The sequence below is a fragment of the Theropithecus gelada genome, chromosome 17, assembly GCF_003255815.1.
Source record: "Theropithecus gelada isolate Dixy chromosome 17, Tgel_1.0, whole genome shotgun sequence".
Lineage (NCBI taxonomy): Eukaryota > Metazoa > Chordata > Mammalia > Primates > Cercopithecidae > Theropithecus > Theropithecus gelada.
The window spans coordinates 29723600-29749897 of record NC_037685.1 but is presented as its reverse complement, the minus strand read 5'-3'; the positions used below and the strand labels follow the sequence as shown (position 1 = coordinate 29749897).

The 26298-nt window shown below is 34.9% G+C and overlaps 1 long non-coding RNA gene across 1 annotated transcript in view; it reads right to left on the bottom strand.

The window, feature by feature from the left end:
• Nucleotides 1–4920: 4920 nt before the first annotated feature.
• LOC112610594 overlaps nucleotides 4921–26298 on the bottom strand; it is a 40608-nt gene continuing 19230 nt past the window's right edge. The window contains exons 3-6 of the long non-coding RNA XR_003116435.1: nucleotides 25306–25390; nucleotides 11478–11575; nucleotides 7439–7483; nucleotides 4921–5508 (exon numbers count right to left, since the gene is read on the bottom strand). This is a non-coding gene — a long non-coding RNA (uncharacterized LOC112610594). The remainder of the gene's footprint in view (nucleotides 5509–7438; nucleotides 7484–11477; nucleotides 11576–25305; nucleotides 25391–26298) is intronic.

Sequence of the window (26298 nt, the reverse complement as noted above, 5' to 3'; positions counted from 1 at the left end):
AATGGTCAGTCTATTTCTCTCAGTGTGGTGTTGAAGTCTCCCACTATTATTGGGTGGTTATCTAAGTCCCCTTGTCGGTCTCTAAGAGCTTGCTTTATAAATCTGGGTGCTTGTGTTGAGTGCGTATGTATTTAGGACAATTAGGTCTTTTTGTTTAGAATAACTCTTTGCTATTATGTGACATTATGTGATGCTTCACTTTGTCTTTTTTGATCTTTTGGTTTTGTTTTATTTAAAGTCTGTTTTGTCTGAAATTAGAATAGCCGCCCCTGCCTTTTTATGATTTCCATTAACTTGACAGATTTTTCTCCATCCCTTTACTTTGAGCCTATGGGTGTCATTGCATGTGACATGGATCTCTTGAATACAGTATACCATTGGGTTTTGCTTCTTATATCAACTTGCCATTCTGTGGCCTTAATTTGGGGAGTTTAGCCCATTTATATTCAAAATTACTATTGATATGTCTGGATTTGATCCTGTCATCACTTTGTTAGCTGGTTATTATGCAGACTTGTTTGTGTGGCTGCTTTATGCTGTCACTGTTCTATGTTACTGTGTTTTTGTAGTGGCCAGTAATGGTCTTTACTTTCCATATTTAGCACTCATTTTAGGACTGCTTGTAAGGCAGGTCTGGTGTTAACAATCCTCCTTAGCATTTTCTTGTCTGAGAAGAATTTGATTTCTCCTTTGCTTATGAAGCTTAGTTTGGCTGGATATGAAATTCTTGGTTGAAAATTCTTTCCCTTAGGAATTCTGAATATAGGCCCCCAGTCTCTTCTGGATTGCAGTGTCTGCCATTGGTCTGCTGTTAGCCTGATGGGGTTTTGTTTGTAAGTGACCTGCCTCTTCTCTCTAGTTGTCTTTAACATTTTTTTTTCTTTCATTTCAACATTAAGAATTTGATGATTATGTGTCTTGGGGGTAGTCTTCTTCTGTAGTATCTGACAAGGTTTCTCTGCATTTCCTGAATTTGGGTGTTGGCCTCTCTACCCAAGTTGGGGAAATTTTCATGGCTGATATCTTGAAATATATTTTCCAAGGTGCTTGGTTTTTCTCCCTCTCTTTCAGGGACACCAATGAGTTATAGATTTACCTGAGTACATATTTCTCAGGGGTTTTGTTCATTCTTCTCTGTTGATTTTTAAAACTTTTTTTCTGACAAAGTTATTTCATACAGCCACTCTTCAAGTTCTGAAATTCTTTCCTCTGCTTGGTCAATTCTACTGTCAATACTTGCAATTGGATTAAGATACTCTTCTAGTTTGTTTTTCAGCTCTGTCTGGTCATTTTGCTTCTTTCTTACAATAGCCATTTTGTCTATCAGCTTCTGTATTTTAAAATTTGAATCCTTACATAACACAGAGAGGGTCTGATTATCTCCTGCATCTCAATGATCTTCATTCCTATCAATATTCTGCATTCTATTTCTGTCGTATCAGTCATTTCAGCCTGGGTAAGAAACATTTCTGGTGAGCTTATGCAATTATTTGGAGGTAAGGAGATACTCTTGCTTTTTGAGTTGTCAGAGTTCTTACAGTGGTTCTTTCTCATTTGTGTGGACTGCTGTTCCTTTAATCTTTGAAGTTGCTGTCCTTCGGAAATATTATGCTTTTTTCTTTCTTCATGCCCTTGGGAATTTGATTATGGTATAAGGTGGGTGTGGTTCACTGACTTCTATTCTAGTCTGCTCCTGGGTCTTAGAGAAGCCCCCTCTGATTACTGTCTCCATGCTCATGTTTCTATTGTAGGGTATTCTGGTCAATGAGGCTCCCTCAGGTAGGGGCTGCCGTTGGCATACAAATGGCATCCTTGCCAGGTCAGCCCCAATGTGCTGTTTGTGTTCTTCATAGGGAAACAAGGTCTGTGCCTGCCCACAGAGTTCAGGTTGAAACAGGACTGCTGAGGTAGAAGCCATAGCAGGTATGGCCCATCTGGGTATGAGAGGTGGGATGGCTGGAGTTGCCCCCACACCATCTGGGTATTTTTAGGGAAACAGAAGGTTTCACCCCTTGGCAAATGTAGGCAGAAGTAGCACCACTGGGCTAGAAACTCTAGCAGGTGTAGCTTGCCTGGCTACCAGTGGTGGGATGGGTGGGGAGACCCACGCTACCATCTGGGTGCTTCCTGGGAAAACAGGAAGCTCTAAGTCTTGTTTTAAATAACTACACATACTAAAAGCTACTAAGGATTAAATTTTAGCTTCCTATTCAGTGAATATTTTGAATAAAATTTTCAACTTTAAATAAATTTCAACTGAAATATAGGTGTTGCCTTACATAATGTTAAATACCGCACGTGGTTCTTTAGGTTGATTTATAAAATAGTTTTTCCAAGGACAGACATTTCTAAAATATAACTGATAATGGGCATCAGAGTGCAAAATATCATAATATGCAGAATTTTGTTTTGTTTTGTACAAGAGCCACATAACTAAAATTTTGTATTTTAATTATATTCTGTCTGTATGTGTATGCATAAGTAAACTCAGATAACTACAAGTTCTATTTCAATTGGCAAAATATAACAGCTAATAATAACCTTACGGTAGCATTCAGAGTAATGGCTAGGGTTTAGCCTTTGACAGAATGAATTTTTAATGACTTCACTTTGATTTCACAAATTGGATTTTAAAAATTAACCTATATCAGGATTCCACTGACTTTGTATTTGAAGTTATCTGATGACATAGATATATACTGGGATCATTTTATTATCTATGGAGTTCTGTTAGCATAGCCACACATTCATGGTTATTTCATTTTTTGTAGTGCATAGGAAGTGCATAGGAAAACTTGAAGATGAGTATAGTGAAAACAATTTTGGAAAGAAATCTTTGAATGCAAATTTGGCTTTCATAGGGAGGTGTGTAAACACACTTTCAGCAGTTACTCTTGCTAAATTATTATATTTGGGCACACATTTTTTTCACATATCAACTAGCTTTATACTGATTGTTCAACAAATTCAAGTCCCAGAGTTCTCTTGTGCTTCATTGTGTTACCAATGTGGATGGCAAACGTGCAACATGAACATTTTGTGTGATTACGTTTTTGATATCAACTATCCTAAACAATAGAAACTCAGAACTTATTTTTCCATTGTACATGTACTTGTTTGGGCTTATTGCTGCTGAATGTTGTTGTTTTTTTTTTTTTTTTAAATACAGAGCAACAAAGGCAAAAGCATGACAATATAACAAATATAGAATTGTAGTTTTGAACCACAGATGAATGACAAAAATAATCATTATAACAACACATCTGGACTACTATGTGTTCTACTGCAGGATTACTCTTTGTATAATACATATATTTAAAATATAGCCAATAAAAATTGACAGAATTTCTCATTAACCCTGGTAGCTTTTGGTATCTTCTAACTTCAGCAAGGGTCATGGCACCCTAGCTATTTTAAAGTGGCCAGCAAGGATAGCCACGTAGAAGAGTGTACCTCATTTTATTAGTTAGCGTGCTGTCCTTAAATATGTTGGCTCTTTTGCTTCTGGAAAAGGTCCAGAAATTAAAATTGGGTTTTTGGTTGTCTTTCAGACTGAAATGTGTTAGAATTCAATTCTCTACCCATGAGTGTCTCACACAATACAATAGAGACAATATCAGAAGATGAAAGTAAAAATTAGAGATATGCCAAACCAATCCTAAATCAATCCATCCTAAATTAATGCAACTATTGATAATGATTTTAAACAAAAAAAAAAATCAGGAACAACTGCTAAATGCACCATAAGGGTCTCGGGAACAATAAATACAACCTGGATATCTCCCAGGGAAACCAACATTTGGTCACACACAATATTGGGAAGTTCTTTACCATGGAACCACAACTAAAATGGTCACCTCTTTAGAGTTCTGTTGATTATTCCCATTAGTTTGGGCAAGTTCCTTTATTTCTATAAACTCATAAAGTTGATATGAAGATTGAGTTCTAGGACAGAGAAAAGCTCAAAGTCTGATAGCTAGAAATATTAAGAGTAAGTATCTAGATGGATTTTCAGTGACCATAAAAGTTAAATAATCTCATTTTTAGTCCAGTTACATTTAGGTACTTTGAGTGTATTTTAATAAATTTAATCTGAAATCACAACTAAAATTCTTATATCACAATGAATACACTTAAAAATTTTGAATGTATTTAAAAATAGAAAACACATTGAATTAAAGATTACTTGGATATTCAGTTGCTTGCTTAGTGATTGAGGTGTGAAAATGGAAAACTATGAGCAGTAACAGAGAGGTCCCTTTACCATTAACATCTGTTACAGCCACAATTATTAATATTGTTACCATTTTTCACAGCAGGAATGGTTTCCATCTCCATTTTATATTACAACCAATAATTTGGGAAATGATTAATGAGCTTTTTAATTATAGATTGAGTTTATCTTAAAACAATCTGTGCCACTACAGCTGGAAAGGATCAGCCTTTAAGTACAACCAGGAAAAACTCCACAGTGAAACCAAGCATGTCCATTTTAGGGTACACAGACCTTCTCCATGCCTGCCTCACCTTCACACTTGACTGCTTAGCTCCATTTGTTAACACATGGTGCTAATGAGGCCATGGCCATGTTTTCACTGCCCATATGTGCCAGTTAGCTTCACTGTTCCAGTGCTACAGATTGTTTTCGTAAACTTGGGCTGCCAACTCAACAATTTCTCCACTCATTCATCAGGGGCTCTGGCAAAAAAAAAAAGAAAAACAAAAGCATGGGTTATCTGTTGTAAAGTTCAAACAACAGCTGATTGCTTGGGGATAAGGTTAAGAAGGCTTATCTTGAAAATCATAGTCTTCAAAATGTCATGTTAATTCAGAGGCTTCCTGTGACTTGATTACTTTTAGTTTAACTTTAAGAAATAACTATTTAAGGAAGGCAGCATAAAAATAACACTAGATCAGGAATTTGAAATCTGGATTTTATTCTGATCTCTTTTTCAAAGAGATGCATGACCTTGAAATGCCATCAAATTAGCCTACGCTCATTATCTTTTGGAAAGTGTGAGGGTGGCCTCACATAATTGCCCACCAAGCAAGCTCTAATAGTTTATGATTCTATAATTCAAGATGCCAAGCATTGGAAGCATTGTTTGATGATAAGGCTTCAGGCTGGAAAGGGGAACTGATGCATCTTAAAAACTCGAACTGTGTCTCAGGCAGATGGTTGTTAGTTGTTAGTTGTCAGAATCTCTTGTTGAGCAAAGATGTGCTCCCACGGACTTACAGGTGCTTCTGTTTTGTAGCACTGGTTTTGCAGTTTTATTGCTTACAGGAGGAGTGCAAATCAGCCATCGGGCCAGGGGGAGAAATACATGATATTGGTCTTGATGAATTTGCTCACTAACTATCTTTCTTCTGTTGATCTCAGCAGACTTCTGCCCGGGGTGTGGAATGAGTACATTCTTCCCTGTCAAGTCCTGGCAATTATTTTCCACCATGAGCACAGTGCTCTTTTTAGCTTTGCATCACTGAGTAACAGTAAGGAGACAAACGCTATGACAAGAAATGTCCATCCTTAAAACCATCTATTTATTTGTACCCAAAGATGTGTTGTTGAGGGTAGAGGTTGGTGTAAAATCTTGTGATATGTATGTGCATATACACCCATACACACACACACACACAGACATACAGACACGCACACAATCTAGTAAAGTTCCTGTTTACTAACTTAACGAGAACTATAACTGTATTTACAATAGGGTCTAACATAGGGACTTATTTCTTTTAACAAATATAGGCTGGATAAGAATTAGAACTAAGTTGGTAAAGCAACTCTTCTTGAGGGAATTAAATTATTATACTTAATAAGAGGCACAGGATCCATTTTTACTTTATCCATAGTAACTACAATGGGAGGGATAGAGTGGGAATGTTTTTATTTATGAATGAATAAAGTTGCATGGATTACAAGTTGAGAAATAACTCAAACTTGATGTTAAATATCAATGCAAACAACCATACAGGCTTCAAAAAAAGTGTGCTAGAATTAATGAACGTGAAAAATAATTCAGTTAATCAGCAGTTTGATGGGTTTAGAGCAAAAATTAGAGAAATGGAAGAAAGGGTAAAAGTATTGGAAAAACACAGTAAGGAATGTAAGTAGAGTGTGAAAACTGCTGCGGAACAGATTGCTGTTATAATTAGAGACAACATTTCACTCTCCTTTAAATACAAGTCCCTGGAAATTGCTCTGAGTGAAAGAGGGGGAGGCACAGCTGTTTGAGTGTACAGCTGGTGGGAAAGACAAAGACTAGAGTCAGTTAGACATAAACCAGTTAAAAAGAAACTAGCTAAGTAACAGTAACACCTGGCTTGAGCATAACCACAAATATGCATTATTCTTAAGGAAATAAAACATAGAGGGTTTTTATGGAGAATAAGAAAATTTTCTTGCATATAAGAATCTCTCCAACTAGTGGCTCATGCTTATAATCCCAGCACTTTGGGAGGCCAAGGCGGGTGGATCACCTGAGGTCAGGAGTTTGAGACCAGCCTGGCCAACATGGCAAAACTCTGTCTCTACTAAAAATACAAAAAATTAGCCTGGAGTGGTGGCACGTGCCTGTAATTCCAGCTACTCAGAAGGCTGAGGCAGGAGAATCGCTTGAACCCGGGAGGTGGAGGTTGCAATGAGCAGAGATTGCACCGTTGCACTTCAGGCTGGGCAACAAGAGCGAGACACCATCTCCAAAATATATATATTTGGAGAATCTCTCCAACTATTCATTGTACAAAGAGGTAAAATACCTAAATCTGAAAGAACAATATATATTGAAATATTATGAGACTAATAGCATTAATTGTAACGCTGACATTCAATTGTGTCCTTTGTTTTACATAAATATTGAGAATAAGTGATCAAATACTTAGTGATTAATAAAAACTCTTCTCACTGTAATAGGCAAAAGAACATTCAGTAGGTGTCCTGGAAGGATACTCCACACACCCAATTACTAGTCTCACCCTTCCTCTGTGCGTTCTTCAGAAACGTGCACAGACTCAACCTACTCACTTATTTTGTCTTGCCATAAAAGTGCAAGACAAATGAGAAAAATGAATATGTACACTTTTGGTTTACAGCTGACCAAAATCTCAGAAACACCAGGATTGGACAGCTTGTTCTCTCATCTTTTAATGTTATCAAATATTAACATCTACATCAGATTTTTTTTCATAGTACACAGCAAACAATTCCTACCAGTGCCTTAGCTGTACAACTGTACAAGCAGACCCATCCTGTAGATATTCTTAAAGAGGCTGCTATGATATTTGCCAAGAACACATTATCCTGTGAGTGAGGGTATTGTCTGAGATGAGATAGCAACTTTGTGAACCGACGCATAAGAATTCACAGACCATCTCTGTTTCACCTTCTCCTGATTATATTCACATGAAACTGAAGACATTTGATGATTCTTACCTCTTCAATACAGACAATTTTCCCTTTTCTAGTCTTCACCTCATTCTGCTAGGAAAAAAAAGGGATGTACAGAGGGGCAAATTGTCTGATGAGAGTCCAAATAGCCAAGATATCTTTCGTGTGTACCCCTTCCTCTCTAGTTAGTGCTCCGTGGAATATTTATACCTTATCATCATGAGGAAAGGAGCCAAATCTTTTCTGGTAAGTTAGAGATATTTTTAGTCAGAGTTTACACTGTGTTTTACTAGCTCTGGTTTAATCAGTAGTTGTTGATAAATTTAGTGTGTAAAAGTAAGAGATGTAACAACCCTCATTGCATCACCCCTTTGCTTGTATATAAAACAAGTATTTGTTGTATCTAACTTTATATTTAAATAGTCAATAATTTGTAAGGGTGTCTTGACTACCTATGCCAATCAATAAAGTGATTCTATTTTTATTTTGGAGGATATGGGTCACACGAGAAAGAATGAGACCAAATTTCTGATAACAAAGATTAAGTATAATCTGAATACTGTTATTTGGTCAACAAACAAGGTGACTCAAACAGTGTTTGCAAACAAAAAGCTTTTTGCTCATATTTCTTAGAAATTTTTTTTTTACTCATTCATCAGAACAAAATTTTAGCTCAATTTCGTAGTGGAACTTCTCTGAAGCCCTGGATTTGATATCATTATCTCCTATAATTTCCCATAATATTTCATATTTATTGATGACATTTAAGCATTTATTTAATAGCTATATTTCACATTAGAATATTTATGTATAAACAGAGAAAATATCTAGAATGTCTGAAAGGACATGGCACATATTAAAAGCAAATAAATATTTACAGAGTATTAATTATTTCTTTATCCACCCATCATCTCCACAGATACTGCCTGAGCATCTGCCCTTGCGCAACTTTCATTCTACGAGAAGGAGTGACAATAAAACGTTTAAGTAAAATATCCAGTTTGTAAGAAGAAAAGAAATGTTAAAGAAAAAAGAAAAAAAATAGAACAGGGTGAGAAGGATTAGGAGTGTTGGCATGGAGGGTGGGGTGGCCTAAGATAGGTTTATTGAGAGCATGTGATTAGAATAAGTCTGAAGGAGGTAAAGGAAATTTCCCTTGAATTTCAAACTGAAAACTGCTCCATGCAGAGAAGAGTCAGGAAAATGCCTAGTATGTTCAAGAGACAGAAATTACTTTTGTTGAAACAGTACCAAGGATCCAGGTGCATTCTTATTTTATTTTCCCTTCCTAAGGAGTCATTGTATTTTTATTTTTTCAGAATGGCTTTTTCTGATTACCCATGAATTATTTTCACTGTTCTGAAGACAAGAATCCAAATACTGTCTTTTGACACCACAGATCTGTTTTCCAACAGAGACATCCCTTCCTTCCCTCTGAAATAACCATGGAGAAAATAGAGTTGAGATGTAATAGAGCTTAAAATCAACTTTATTAAATTGAATTTCTCCAGAATTGAGAAGACATCTCACTTTTCCTATAGCCTTCAGGTAAACACTTACAAAGAGGTATTTTAATAACCACTTAGGCACACAAGGACAGCTCTTCAGGTGGTCTCAGAGAGGATAAAAAATTGCATATGTCATCTGCCAGAACAGATACTAAATTACCTTGGCCTACAGAAACTTTCTATTTGCCTAGAAGTTATTTATTTTCCCACTTGAGGTGTTGGGAAAACAATAGCCTAAACTTCCTATGACAGAAAATACATCAGTGAAAACTCAGTATCTCTTTAATCTTTTATTACATACTCTGTTACTGGTGGCCTAAACTTTTTGTGACAGAACATACATCAGTGAAAACTCAGCATCACTTTAATCTTTTACTGTGTTGTCTGCTACTGTGTCTCTGATTACTGTTAGCATATCATGATCATTTGTTCATTTTTCTTTGTACGCATGTTTTTTACATTTCACACAGTATATTCAATCAAAATAATACGTAGATCACATAGGTTTAAATTGAATGCTTTCTGAAGCTTATTTAGTCTGTACATTGAATGCTACCTTTATAAGTACCTTATTTTTGGAAACATTTCAATATAATCAATCTATCAATATTTGTTAATATACTAGAAACTATTTGATTAACTGTATTATTTCACAACCATATCTCCCTTTGACTGTGTTTTTGCCTTAGAAAATGTGTTGTAATTTATGCTAAAATAGGAAAAAATGAGCACAACAGTATAAGCATTATCCAACTCCTTTTGAAATTTAATTCTTATGTATAATTTTATGTAAATTTTATTTTACATAAAAATGTTATCTCCTGTAGTGACTTCTTGAATTAAGAGTGAATACAAAAGATTCAATATGCCTCTAAGATTTATATACATTTTTACTGAATTGTGAATGCATTGAGCAATATTTACCATATCAATGTTGGAAATATCTTAACATTATGTTGAAGAATTGATATTCATACATAAAAAGAAAAATGAGAATATGTATAAATATGGTGTGTATACATGTTTGCATGTGTGTAAATTTGACCAAATATATTGTGAAATTAAAAATTATGAATACATTTGAGAAACAATCTGATAAAGAGAAAAAATACAGTCATAAGCCCCTGAACAATTTAAAATATTATGTTGAAATTTTCTTTTTCAGCGGATATAAAAGAGGCATTAAACAAAATGTCTACTCCTATATTGTGTCAAATAAACCAAAGTTCACTTTGGGAGGAAAGGCAAGTGTGGCCAACATCTTATTTAGTATTCAAACTGTGCATTAAACTGTGGTTTATGGACTTGTTTCATGTGATGACTTGTTTTTTTTTCTTGAAACAAAGTCTCACTCTGTCTCCCAAGATGGAGTGCGGTGGCATGACCTTGGCTTACTGTAATGTCTGCCTCCCAGGTTCAAGCAATTCTCCTACCTCAGTCTCCTGAGTAGCTGGGACTACAGGCGTCCACCACCACGCCTGGCTAATTTTTGTATTTTCAGTAGAGACAGGGTTTTACCATGTTGGCCAGGCTGGTCTCAAACTCCTGACCTCAAATGATCCACCCACCTTGGCCTCCCAAAGTACTGGGATTAGAGGCATGAGCCATGGTGGCCAGCCTCATATATGACTTCTAATTAATTAATATGAACAAAATTTCTGTCTACAATTATTACATAAACATGTAATTTATAAATGGAAAGACCTATAAGGGTGTAGCTATTTAAATGGTTTTTAAAAAGGTTTTTTTTTTTTGTCAATTTATGTTATAAAATCTAGGAACTGACAAATTGTATAATTTAGCCCTACAAATCCTGTTTGACTTCTGTCTTCAGCAAAAGTATGTGACTGTCTTCCTTCAGGGCCCATGTTAATAATAATTGAGGAGTGTTTTGTGCAGATCTGATCTGAGCACCATGTATAGGTTCATTTCTTCTACAACACTTGAATTCAAATTTGAGAATTTTCAGAATTAATCAGGTAATATTTATAGAAATATCACTATAAAACCTCATGCAGACATTTATTATATAAAATATATTTTTTCTAAAAAGAATAAACAAACTGAATTTTGACCAATAATCCAGGTGAGTTGCTTTAAGTTGAATATGAACTGAATAAACACATAAAAGTAATTTTTCATATTTTAGCTTCATTGAATTAATGATGTTTCTTATTTGTTCTTGGAAAAATATATGTGTTTATAAAATTTACATAATTAAAAAATCCATCAATATTTGTTAATATATAGAAGATTATTAAATGAAAATATTATTTCATGAATACATCTAACATTGAATATCTGTTTTTAATTTGGGACATTTATAGTCATGTGTGGCAACATAGGAAAAAATAAAACATGTATAACTTATACCTCCTTTCACCTTTGTGTTTTGTCATCTCAATTTCTAACTTCCATAATAAATCAATAAATATCTGCAGTTGTCATATCAATTAGAATTACTTTCAGTTGAATGAACCAGTAATTTGGCTACATCAGGATATTTTTTCTGTTCCATAAGTAGTACTGAAGAATATTGAGAGGAAGTATGGCAGTTCCATTATGTCCTCAGTTACCTTAACTGTTCTTAACCTTCCATTCCACCTTCCTTAGAATGTAGCACTATTCTCATTCTTACAAAATGGCTTTTACATCTCTAGGCATCATACCTGTGCTCCAATTTGGAAGATGAAGCAAAGGAGAAAGGCAATAGGCAGAAGATACAAATGCATGTAATAGTTCTGCCAACTCTAACAAGCTAGAAGTGAGAGACAAAGCAAATTTTATTATATGAAAAGCATATATAAATACATATTTTAAAGTTTTCTCTCTATATATAGGAAGATATTCTTTATACTATATATACCTTCTAGTTTCCTTTTGTGGTTAGAAACTGGAGATTAAATGTGGGTGATTAACAGCTGTTTAAGAGGAAGTGATAGTTTTTGCCAATAAGAGGATTACTGTAAAAATTTATTTTCCTCTTGGCTGGAGCCTTTTAGATTTACAATATTTTCAGATACTTTGTGGCATTCAAGTATATTCAAGTGCACTTTTTAATTTTAGTACTTGCTGTTTTTAGAGAAGTTGTAGATTCACAGCAAAAATAAGAGAGAGGCACAGAGATTTCTTATGTCTTCTCTGTTTTTACACATGTATACCCTCTCCCATTATCAACATTCTGCACCAGAGTGGTACACATGTTATAACTGATAAACCTATACTGACATACGATAATCACCCAAAGTTCATCGTTTGCATTAGGGTTCACCTTTAGGTATTGTACAGTCTATGCAAGTGTACTTTCAAGAAAGCATGGGCTTGCTTACAGGATTCTATTAACATAATGAAGGGATTCCACTTGTGTAAATACAGCAGAGGGATATTACATTAGTCTCATTAACCATTGAACCTCTTGGTGTTTCAACCCAACTGTAACAAGGCTTTTATTGAGTAGGGTAGACTAGAATGTTTGAGTGAAAATTAATTGGCAACACCAAAACATGCCAAGAGATTCTAAGTACATAAAACTAAATGTGTTTTGAAATGATTGTACATATGTCTAACTTTTTTTTGTTTACATGCAATGGCAAACCTGTGAAGATATTTAACTTGTAATTTTATTGTTAATTTTTAGGAACACATACTAGTTGTAAATATTTATAAGGTACATATGATATTTTGATACGAACCTATAAAGTATAATAATCAAATCTGGGTATTTGGAAGATTCATTTTCTCAAACGTTGATCATTTATTTATGATGGGTCGATTGAAATCTTTTCTAGCTATTTAGAAATATAAATACATTACTGTTAACTATATTTCCCTAATTATGCTACCAAACACTAGATCCATATCCTTCTATAAAACTTATTTAAATTCAATAGCTTATTGAAAATTCTAGAAAAGTATCTGCTTTGTAGTAAACCCTTGATAAAACGTAGTCCATTTATGAAACAAATAAATCATTTCCTTTAAACAACAGAATTCATTTATATACAGATTGTTTCTTTATAGTGTGGGTAGAAGCTGCCATTTTATAATTCACTGGTTTTCAAATTTTGGGAGCTCAAAATCCTTTCAAAATAATAATTTTATGCAGACCTCCAATGTAGTAAATGTTCCAAAAACTGCTTTAATTAAAACAGAATTCTCCAGAGCTCTGCTCCCTCTGCTTCCCAGGCCATCCCTTGAGACTTCTGAGGCAACTCCAAATTGCTGTAGAATTCTTAAAAATGTATTGAATCTAGTAAAACAGGCCCTGCAGATAGTTATACTTCTAGCTTAATATAATCTTTTCAATTCAGAATAAATTCATTTATCTATATTGTTGATTGTCAAATGATAATGAATTATGAACAATAGTTACTTTTTGTTATTTTAAAAAGTAATTTTATTAAAGTTGCTCATTGTAATATGTTAAAACTTAGGAAAACTTTAACCTTGTGAGAAATAAGTTATTGAATGAGGCTATTAGTTTGAACCCCTCTGTCTTCTAATTTATTACACTGTGCCACTCCCGACATTCTTTCTTTTGTGGAGTTACCTCTGTTTTCCTCATATACTAATCTGGGAATCAAAATGTCTTTATTTAATTATTTTAATTTGGATTTTTGTCCAACATTTAAAATCTAGATTAAGTGATAGAAACACGTAACTTTGGATAATTTGGAATTTATGTCTGTGGCAATTTCAGCTATCAGAGTGCCAAAACAGCAGTAGTGACTTCATTTGATCATAGTTCCTCTGGTATGCCCTTAGTTCTTATACACTGTCCAAGTTTGGCTTAATATTCCTCCCATTCTATAGGATCCCATTCTATTTTATCCCATTCTATAGGTTGTCTGTTGACTCTGTTGATAATTTCTTTTGTTGTGCAGAAACTCTTTAGTTTAATTAGGCCCTATTTGTCAACTTTGTTTTTGTTGCAATTGCTTTGGGTGTCTTTGTCATTAAATCTTTGTTAGGTCCTATGTCCAGGATTATAGTTCTTAGGTTATTTTTCAGGGTTTACACTTGATCTTAGCCAAAAGGCCAAGAAGCAATCTCCAGGGTTTTTGTAGTTTTAGGTTTTACATTAGTCTTTAATCCATCTTGAGTTGATTTTTTTTAATATGGTATAAGGAGGGGGTCCAGTTGCAATGTTCTGCATATGGCTAGTTGGTTATTCCAGCACCATTTTTAAATAGAGAATCCTTTCCTCTTTGCTTGTTTTTCTTGACTTCATTGAATATTAGATGATTATAGGTGTACAGAATTATTTTTGGGCTCTCTATTCTGTCCCAGTGGTCTATGTGTCTTTTTTTTGTACCACTTCCATGCTGTTTTGGTTACTGCAACCTTGTAACATAGTCTGAAGTTAGGTAATGTGATGTCTCCAGCTTTGTTGGTTTTGCTTAGATTTCTCTTGGCTATTTATGCTCTCTTTTGGTTCCGTATGAATTTTAAAATAGTTTTTTTCTAATTCTGTGAAGAATGTCATTGGTAGTTTGATAAGAGTAGCACTGAATTTGTACATTGCTTTGGGCAGTATGGCCATTTTAACAATATTGATTCTTCCTGTTATTGAGCATGAAATGGTTTACCATTTGTTTGTGTCATCTCTGATTTCTTTGAATAGTGTTTCATAATTCTGAATGTAGAAGACTTTCACCTCGTTGGGTTAGTTGTATTCCTAGGTATTTTATTCCTATTATGGCTATTGTGAATGGCATTGCATTCTTGATTTGGCCATCGGCTTGTAGATTGTTGGTGTATAAAGGTGTTACTAATTTTTGTACATTGATTTTGTGTCCTGAAACTTTGCTGAAATTGTTTACCTGCTTAAGGAACTTTTGGGCAGAGACTGTGACTTTTTCTAGGTATAGAATCATATTGTCTGTAAACAGGGATACTTTGACTTCCTCTCTTCCTGTTTGGATGCCTGTTATTTCTTTCCCTTGCCAGATAGATCTATCAAGAACTTACAGTACTATGATGAATAGGAATGGTGAGAGGTCATTCTTGTCTTGATCTGGTTTTTAAAGAGAATACTTCTTGCTTTTGCCTATTCAGTATGATGGTTATGGGATTGTCATAGATGGTTCTCATTGTTTTGAAATATGTTTCTTCCATGCCTATTTTGTTGTAGGTTTTTAATATGAAGGGATGTCGAATTTTATCAAAAGCCTTTTCTTCATCTATTGAAATAATTATATGGCTCTTGTTTTTAGTTCTCTTTATGTGATGAATCACATTTATTTATTTGTATATGTTGAATCAACTTTGCGTCCCAGGGATAAAGCATACTTGATCATAAGAGATTGTATTTTTGATGTGCAGGTAGATTCAGCTTGCTAGTATTCCGTTGAGGATTTTGCATCTATGTTCATCAAGGATATTGGTCTGACATTTTCTTTTTCTGCCATGTCTTTCCCAGGTTTTGTTATCAGTATGACGTTGATCTCATAGAATGAGGTAGGGATTTTTTGGGATAGTTTCAGAATGGTACCAGCTCTTCTTTATACATCTGGTAGAATTCGGCTATCTGATCCTGGGTTTTTCTGGTTGGTAGGCTTATTATTACTGATTCAATTTCAGGACTCATTTTTAATTTGTTCAGGGATTTAATTTCTTCCAGTTTAATCTTGGTGGTTGCATGTTTCCAGGAATTTATCCATTTCTTCTAGGTTTTGTAACTTGCATGCACTGAAGTGTTCCTAGTAATCTCTGAGGACTTTTTGTATTTCTGTGTGGTCAGTGTTAGTATCCCCTTTGTAATGTCCGATTGTGTTTATTTGAATCTTCTCTCTTTTTTTCTTTATTAGCCTAAATAAATTTTCTTTATTTAGATTCTTTCAAAGAACCAGCTCCTGGATTTGTTAATCTTTTGTGTGGTTTTTCACATCTCAGTTTCCTCCAATTCAGCTCTGATTTTGTTTTTGTTTTTGTTTTCCTTGTCTTCTCCTGGCTTTGGGATTGATTTGCTCTTGTATCTCCAGTTCCTCTCAGTATGAGGTTAGATTGCTGATTTGAGATCTTACTTTTCAATGTGAGTGTTTAGCACTATAAATTTTCCTCTTAACACTGTTTTTGCTGTGTCCCAGAGATTCTAGTATGTTGTATCTTTGTTCTCATTAATTTCAATACATTTCTTGATTTTGGTCTTAATTTTATTGCTTACCCAAAGGTCATTCAGGAGCAGGTTAGTTAATTTCTATGTAATGGTATGGTTTTGTGTGGCTTTCTTAGTATTGATTAGTATTTTTATTATGCTGTGTTCTGAGAGTGTGTTTGGTAAACAAAACTCTGAGAGTTATTTTGCTTTTGCTGAGGATTGTTTTATGTATGATTATGTGATCAATTTTAGAGTATGTGTCATGTGCAGATGAGAAGAATGTATATTTTGTTGTTTTGGGGTGGAGAGTTGTGTAGATGTCTACTAGGTCCATGTGGTCAAATGTCAAGTTCGGATTCTGAATGTCTTTGTTTAGTTTTCTGCCTCAGTGGTCTGTCTAATACTGTCAGTGGGGTGTTGAAGTTTCCTATTATTGTGTGGAAGTCTAAGCTTCTTCATAGGTCTCTAAGAGCTTGTTGTATGAATTGAATGCTCCTATGTTGTGTGTGTGTATATATATATATTCTGGTTTGTTGTCTTCTTGTTGAATCGAACTCTACCATTTTGTAATGCTCAACTTTTTTTTTTTTTTAATATTCATTTAAAGTTTGTTGTGTCTGAAATTAGAATAGTAACCACTTTTTAAAATATTTTCCATTTGGTTGGTAGCTCTTTCTCCATTCTCATACTTTGAGTCTATGGGTATCATTGCAAGTGAGATGGGTCTCCTGAAGACAGCATACCATCAGGTCTTGCTTCTTTATCCAGTCTGCCACTGTTTGCCTTTTAATTGGGGCATTAATTTTGTTTACAGTCAAGGCTAATGTTGATATGTGCATATTTGATCCTGTCATTATATTATCAGCTGGTTATTTTGCAGACATGTTTGATTGTTTTATAGTATGAATGATCTATGTACTTAAGTTTGTTTTTGTAGTGGTTGGTTGTAGTCTATCCATATTTAGCACTTCTTTCAGTGCCTCTCTTATGACAGGTCTGGTAGTAACAAATTCCTCTAACATTTGGTTGTCTAAAATAATATTATTTCTCCTTTGCTTATGAAACTTAGTTTAGTTGTATATGAAATTCTTGCTTGGAGATTCTTTTCTTTAAGAATGCTGAATATAGGCCTTCAATCTCTTCTGGCTTGTCAGGTTTCTTTTGAAACATTTCTTACATGCCATTTCTCTCTAGCTGTCTTTAACATTTCTTCTTTCACTTCAGCCTTGGAGAATCTGATGAGTATGTATTTTGGGGATGGTCTTGTGTAGTATCTCATAGGGATTTTCTGCTATTCCCGAATTTGAATGTTGGCCTCTTCAGTGAGGTTGGGGAAATTTTCATGAACCATAACCTAAAATGTGTTTTCCAAATTTCTTTCTTTCTCCCCCTCTCTTTCAGGGATGCCAATGAGTTGGAGACATGGTCTCTGTATATAATTCCATGTTTCTTGTAGATTTTGTTCTATTCTTTCTTAAAAATTTTTTGCCTGACTGAGTTAGTTTAGATACCCAGTCTTCAAATTCTGAGATTCTTTCTTCAACTTGGTCTATTTTGCTGTTAATGTTTGTGATTGCATCATGAAATTTGTGTAGTGTGTTTTTCAGCTCTATCAGATCAGTTTGTTTGTTTGTTTTTTAAATAATGGTCATTTTGTTTACCAGTTCCCACATTGTTTTGTGTGAACCTTAATTTCCTTGAATTGGGTTTCAATTTACTCCTGAATCTAGATGATCTTTATTCCTGTCCATATTCTGAATTCAATTTCTGTCATTTTTAGCTACTTCACTCTGGTTAAGAACTCTTGCTGGTGAAGTAGTGTGGTCATTTGGAGGTAAGAAGAAACTCTGGCTTTTTGAGTTATGAGAGTTCTTGTGCTGGTTCTTTCTCATCTGTATAGCTTGGTGCTCCTTTAACTGTGGTGTAGTTTGAGTACCATCAGTTGACTTTTTTCCTATATGTTTCCAGAGGGCCAAGGCTTTGTGCAAGTCTTTATCTGTAGCTGAATTCTCGTCCATGGTTTCACAAGAGAGTATGTTAGCATTTTTGGTATTGAAATTTGAACTTTGAGCCAACAGATGGCATGTAAGCAAAGGATGTGTAGATAGACTTTTGCTCAGACACATGACTCCTCTGTATTTCCTCATGATTGCAGCCATGCTACTGCTCAATGCTCTGAAAGTGTATGCTCCTCTCCCATTTAAGTGCTGGCTGCAGTTCTCAGCTTGGCACTCCTGGGCCTCACACTGCAGCACTGGGGCAAGCTGAGGCTTTATGTTCCCTTTCCAGCTAGGAGGCAGCAGGAGAAGGGACCATGGCAGTGCCTGAGGCAGAGGACCTTTTACTTGTCTCTTGGGGCTCCACCCCAGAGAGAGATGCAAAGTGGCTTTCCATTAGTGTGATTGGCCTGTGGTGGGGCAGCTGTGTTCTGGACCAAAACCAGGGCACCTTACCTGATGATGAGCAGCAGCAGGAGCAGACAGACTTTCAGTTGCCTCTGGGATCTCCACCTCAGAAAAACACAGAGCCACTGCTACTGGAAATGGTCAGCAAGAGTCTGGGGCTGGTGCACTGCTGGCTCAGCTGTTGGCCCCACTTGATGAAAAGCTTGTGGTTGAGGGCTCACAGTTAGGAGAGAGTGGGCAACTTTCCAGATGGTGACTGTGTTGTGTTGGAAATGAGTAAAGCCCACAGGCTCTTTGTTTCTTCTCCAGTCTTGGAGCAGCAGGGACAGAACTGCTGCAGGGACAGAGAACCTTTTCTTGCTTCTGGAAGTCACTCTCAGGGAAACACAGAGCCACTGGCAGTGGAAATGCTTGGCTGTGGGTAGGAGACAGCTGTTCTGTGTTCCCAAGCTGGGGGCCCTGACCAGTGAAGAGTGAGGGGTGGGGGCTCACAGGGAAGAGAGACTGAACTCCTTTCTGTATAGTAGCTGTGGTGTCCTGGTGATCTAGTGTAGTGATCAGGCCCTTTGTTCCTGTCCAGTTCTGAGGGCAGTAAGTTCATTACCACTGTAGTTGCAATGGGAGAGGGGCTGTAGGCTGTTTCTAGGATTCCCTCCTCAGAAAAATGCAGAGTTGTCACAGATTGAAGTGTCCAGATGGGGGAAATGTGGTTGCACTGGGGGTCAAGGTGGAGAAACACTGCCCAGTGAAGAGTAGTGGAGGTGAGGACCTGTGTGGAAGACAGTCTGGCCACTTTCCCATAAGGCTGCTGCACTATGTCCAGGATGTTCATCAGTTGCCAATCACTGTGTTCCCTCCCATATCTGAGGGCAACAGGAGCAAGGGCTGCAAAGCAACAAAAACGCTGGCCTGCCTACTTCTTTGGGAGCTCCATCCTAGGGAAATGCAGGGCTGCTGCTGGCCTGAGAGCCAAGGCAGGGGGTGACTGGAGTCCTGGGTCTGGAGGCCGTTCCTAGAGTGGAGTAGCGGGGGTGTGGGCCCACATGGCAAACAGCTGCACTGTGCTGGGGGTCTTGCAGCAGTAGTGGGAGGTGTGGAGCAGCAAAAATGGCCACCTGTCTCTCCTTCTGGGAGCCTCATCCCAGGGAAGTGCAGAGCTGCTATTGGCCTGAGAACTTAGGCAGGTGGTAGCAGTTCACTTTTTACAAATAATGAACTGGCATTGAGACATCATTATCACTAAAAGTCCATCATTTACATTAGAGTCACTCTTGGTGTTGCATGCTTTATGGCTTTTGAGAAATGAATAAGAATATGTATCTACTATTGTAATACCGTACAGAATACCCTCACTGCCCTAAAAATGATCTGTTCCCCACATATTTATTCTTCCCTCCTCCCTTACCCCCTGTTAACTACTGATCTTTTTACTGTTTCCATAGTTATGCCTTTTCCAGAATGCCGAAGTTGGAATCATACAGTGATATTATACTCTTCAGATTTGCTTTGTTCATTTAGTAACATGCATTTAAGGATTTCCCATATCTTTTCTTGGCATGAGAGCTCATTTTTCTTTGGAGTGAATAATAATTAATTCATTGCATGGATGTACCATTGTTTACTTATTCAGTAACCTACTGAAAGATTTCTTGGTTGCTTCTAGGTTTTGGCAATCTTGAATAAAACTGTGAACATCGATGTGCAGGTATTTGTGTGGACATACATTTTTAGCAGATTTGGGTAAATACCAATAAGATCAAGATAAGATTGCTGAGTCATATGGTAAGAGTATGTTTGGTTTTGTACGAAACTGAAAATATCTTCCAAATTAGCTGTTCTGTTTTGCATTCTCAGCAGTAATGAATGAGAGATGCTGATGCAGCATTTGGTATTATTAGTGCTTTGGATTTTAGCCATTCTACTCTTGTCATGTATATTTAATTACGTTGCTTTTCAGATGTCTTGCTGTTATTTTTCTTGATATTTTCATTTGTGCTTCATAAATGTGTGTCCACAGATAATATCTAATCATAAAATAGGTGATATTTTATGAACACATCAAATATTACAGTGATTTGCCCAAAGAATTTCATAGTGATTTATTTTCTTTGGATATTCTGAATCTCCTTATTGCTGCTTCCCCTGAACAGAGCAATAATTATGCTTTTCCTCACATTGTGTTCAATTGCATTATCTTCTTTATTGAAAATACACTCCCATTCCTCCTTTGGGTAATTAGATTTTATCTTTTTCTAAACACTTTAACAATTTTCTTCTTAGCATATATATTTTCCTTATTGCGGCAGACACTGTGTGTCACTTTCCTGTCATTCTCATTTCTTCACCAGTGGATTCCTGATTTTTCTTAGATGTAAAAGTGGTCCCAGAGTAAGAATTTATGTAATTGCAACAATCTGTTTCCATTTTTTCCTCTGACAGGCATAGTAGAACTTGGGCTACTCCGTTCTACTCAACTAGACAGAAAAGATGTCATCTGTGATATCATGGAACAATGTTTAGTTTCTTGACAATAGTAGAGAGAAGTGAAAGGAAATCTCCTTGGCTCTCTTCTTCTCTTCTTAATAAATGTGGGAAGATATAATCACTGCAATTATGGCAGCTATCTTATGATTATAAAGGAAGAAGTACCATGATGAAAATGCAGATGGAAAAACGAAAAGAGCCAATGATTGGGTCTGTGTGATAATTTTCACTCATAAAACCACCTACAGTACCACCTCCCTTAATAAGACACTCAGCTGATATTTCCTTACTTCGGCCAAATGTATCTTGATACCCTCCTAGAAATAGATTTAGTGTCAATGACCATGCCCACATCTTTGAAACATTATCAACAGTATTTATATCGGAAAAAGGTGTCAGCTATTTGTATTTCAGCCTGATTTAGGCCTAAAGATCTCAGGTGCAGGGTATTAATCAGATATTTTGTCTGTTCTCAAAATTCATATTTGAAATATAAGAAATTTAAGGCAATGTTTTAATTGCTTATGTGTGTCTTCACCATATTTCATGACACTTTGGAAAGAAAAATCAATAAATGCGTTGTATTACATATGCCATCTGTCAATATGTAGAAAATATGACCACTAACCTTTATAACAGTTCTGGGTAAAATTTTTAGTATCATTTTTTTTTTCCTTTTTCTTTGTCTTACAATTTTTTTTTTTTTTTTCTTTTGAGACTGGAGTGGAGCTGAATGGGCTGCACAACCCCTTCTTGATGACAAGCAATTTTCTTCCAATTCTACCAAATAACTCTCACACTAAACTTACATTTTACATAATAAAGTTTTCCTGTATTTTGTGTTTCTTTGTTTTTTATTTGATTTTTGGAGATTTGAGAGCATTAACTAACAGTTAAGCCACTCTTTTGATTAAAATTCTCATTTTCTTCCATTAGTACTTGAAATAAAATCCAAACTTATCACTGGAAATGCTGTTAATGCTCTTTCTAGCTGTATCTTTATAAATCTCCCCACCAACAGTGACACAGTTGCTAAAGTTTGCCAAAAGTTTTCCAGACACAGGCCCTAGACCTTTCCAAGCAAGGGCCTGGGATCCTTTTCTAGAGAGCTTTACTTCCCATCATTTAACCTTCACTGTAAATATTACCAACTCAGACAGACTAGCTCTGTTCACCTCTCTTAAGGTTCTGCATTTAGCTGCTCAACTCATGGTTACTTTTATTGATTATTTTATATTGTCTTTCTCATCCTGAGTATATATTTTAATCTATTTTTCTACTTCTTAATCACTGTCAAGCCTTCTCCCCCACCACCATCACAAGTTACAACCGTGACAGTGTGGATCTTTAAAATTTCACCTTTATGCATCGTCATGTTTGGCAAACAATTACTTTGAAACATAATTTGAAATAAATAGGTAGATAAATAAATACATAATTATCTGTAATAATGATAAATAAAAGATGTTTTTAAGACTCATTTTCCTTCCTTCATTCCCTTCCAATAACTTGAGCTTTAGTCCACTCAACAAGTGGGTTCACCTTTTCTCTTCTCTTTCTACTGCCCCTTCTGTAACTTCCTTTGAATTTCTTTTTATTCTGCTGAGAAATTAACTTAGGACATGAGTATCTTCTTCCATCCACAGCGTTGACATGAAAGCTTCTATTCCCCAAAAAGCCTATTTGGTTATTTTTCTAAACAAATACAAACTTTCTTGAAAGCCTACTGGTTAAAATAATATTTTAATGCCACACCAAATCAGGTAACCAGTGTCTCTACTTCATTTAAACAGAGACAAAAGCAATTTTTGCCATTCATCCCATTGAGTTATTATTGTTTTTGTGATATTTTAAAAATTAAAAGTCTAGACATTTTATACTTTTGCATCAAATATTATATTTTTCATATTCTTAATAAATTACCTGTAACGCTGATTGTACTTTTTCTGAAAAAAATCTATTCTTCTTTCATGACCATTAAATTAACAAATAAAATTTGTTTACTAGATTCCGTTTTTCAGAAAGTTTGTATCATTGAGCATAGTCGATTTTAAGAAATATGACAAATACAGAAGTAATACTGTAATAATGTAGAGTCACCCTTTAGTTTTAGAAAAAAGTAGAGTGAACTTTTTTTATGTTCACATATTTCCTTGTTTCCATAAATCTATCATAGATATGGACAGACATACAATCTCATTAGATATGCATTTAAGATAATTCTACATACTTTTTAACATTATGGTCTAAATATTTTAGCTATTTTGGATACTTAACTGAAATAACTGATTAATTTTATTGAACTGATCTACATGGCTAATTAAAATAATTAATTTCCCAGTATTGGAATTAGACCAATATATATATGCAAACATCATTTCTGCAGAATACTAATGTGCTTGTGGAAAAGCTATTTGTTTCTTAGAGCTACAAATTTCTTATTTAAACAAAGAAAATGTCTAAATTTAGGGAAGTCACAGAGATGAAATTAGATAAGCAATATATTACATACACTATATATCATATATGTAATTATTTGTGATGATATATATTATATATTAGTACAATGTAGTCATTTTCAGTTTTTCACGTTGCCTATTACAAAATACCCAATTTATATTCCTGACTGAATTTTATTTAATTATTTTAATGTATTTTATTAAACTATTTTCATATTTTAGGCTACTTGCCTTTTTCTGATTACAAATAAGTGCTTTAGAACCTATTTCTATTAATACATAGTTGTAATATTAAAATCGATTTATAAATGAATGGAGATTAGGACAGAAACTTTCTTCTTAGTTCTCTAATATTAGCCCTGCTTATATTGAGGCACTTTTACATAATGGCTCCCCTTTCTAAGATAGAAAATAGCTTTAGAATGCATGTACTTTAAACTCCTGACCTCGTGATCCACTCGCCTCGGCCTCCCAAAGTGCTGGGATTACAGGCATGAGCCACCGCGCCCGGCCCAAGACCAGCCTGGCCAAGATGGTGTAACCCCGTCTCTACTAAAAATACAAAAATTAGCCGGGCTTAGTGGCGAGCGCCTGTAATCCCAGCTACTCAGGAGACTGAGGCTGAGAATTGCTTGAACCCAGGAGGCAGAGGTTGCAGGGAGTCGGGAGACGGTGAGATTCCGTCTCCAAAAATAAAAATAAAAATAAAAAAGAAGAAGAATGCATGTACTTTAGAAGGCATTTATTGGAGCCACTTAAAACTTTTTGTGAATACAAGATGCATATTATATATTAAAATAATTGTATCATAAAGACGTATGCTCCCTCTGGATCGCTGTTTATCAACAGAGCACGGTAGATCTGTTTTCCTGCCTTCTCCCTCTCCAGTCTGCACAGAAGGTTTGGAAATAGGCAGCAGCTTTCATGAAAGTCTCAGTGATTGAGGGTGGCACGTGCACTTAATTTTGAGTAGGGCAGAACTGATAAACATCCTGAAGTGTTCATGATGTTCTACACAAAGGGAGTTATCCTTTTAAAAATACCAAAAACAACCTTATTTTAAATACTGGAACACAAATTCATGATATCTACATGGTACTAATATTTATGAATTTGGAGTGCTAAATGCTACCACATGCCTTAAAAACAATAGTATCAGCATCCTCTACTTTTAATTAAAAGAAAATTTATCTAACAGGTATATTTAATTTGTTTTCTTAGATTTTCTTGTTATGTCATACTGTCTTATGTAACCATATATAAGTCACAAGACATGATAAATTGATCTAACCCATTCCAAAAATTCTTTTTACCTCTTTCTAATTTTCACATGGCTTGGCTTTAGCCAGAAATTTCAAAACAAAATGACAAACAGAAAATTTTATAGTGATTATTCTCATTTGTCACTTCTGGTAATACTTGTAAAAATTAGAAGTTCTTTATGATAATTTCCGACATTTTTATAAGATTTTACGTGTGTTATGATTTTATTTAAGACTTTATCTTAAAGTCTTTTAAAATTGTTAGCTATAATCTGATTTTTTTTCATAGTTTTAACTAATTTTTATGGTAATTAAAATAGAATACCTTCAGTGTCATATTCCTCAGTTTTGTAAAAATTCAAATAATACATATGACTACATAGATATTATTTTTCAGGTTTTTTAAAGGGAATTATGCTTCTCTTAAAAATTTATCTGGCAATACAAAACCATTTCTTTAAATTATGGTAAACTATCATGATATACATATATTATATATATATATAAAGTATGTTTTATCATTTTTATACATCTTAAATTTCAGTTAAATTGTAGCTGACAGATTCTTTAATTATCTAATCCTCCAATAAGAGAAATTATTGCTGTTCTTATAGGTCTTTTCCCTCTTTTGTTTAGTTAAGCTGCCTTGGTGATCTCTGGTAACTTGTTGGTCTATGTCCTCAAATCTGTATTACTTTCTTTCTCACACTATTTCGAATTTGTTCTCTAATTCCATCTGGTCAATTTAATCAAGTTGAACATTTACCATCTGCATATGCTCTGTTTAATACAACTGAAGGAAGACACGACCCTCCTTAGACATCCCAAACCTCTGACTTCAACCACCCCTATACTAGACAAGTCAAACTCCATATTCTAGAAACACTCACTGGCCGCAAGTTTACTTTCATTTTCATTTCAATCTTCCTCCATAAACATCAATTCTTCATCTTTGTATTTCTTCTTTTTAATATCTAAATTTGGATGATTGCATTTCCAGCCCTTGTGCTGTATTACCTAATTCTCTCAACCTCTGGTCAAATGAGGAAAACTACTTACCTGATGTGATTTAGGAGGATATTAAATAAAACAATTTAAATGAAATCCATAGCACTGTGCCTGTTAAGCAAAGTGTGATCAGTAAATATTAGCAATTCTTATTGTTTAATTATTATAATTACCAAACTTTCTCGAAATGATTTTTCTGTTTTATCAATGACCACTAGTGGTATTGGAAAATCATTTCTATCAAAATATTATTGATACATGAGTAGATTTTTTTTTAAGGAAATATATTCTAATCCCTTAAAACTAAGGTCTAAATAAAATATTTATTACATGTTAAAAATCAAAATCATAGAAGTCAAGATTTGGAAAAGATTTAAGATTTTCTTCATTTTAAGGTCATCATTTAATTGTGAAGCCAGAAAATATATGACTTGCCCAAGGGACTCTCATCAATACCTTCTCAGAAGTAATTAATCTCAGGGGAAATCAATTTTGGTACTTGTTAAAAATCTGTTTTCTTATTTTCAAATAGTAATTATTAATCATGAGATTATCAGAAACAAGACTATCAAACAGTCTTTTATTATTTTCAGTTATCATTTTTAATATTGTCTTAGTATATATTTTAAACTATAACTTCAGTTCTGGATTCACCATCATTGATTTATTAATTTTATTTA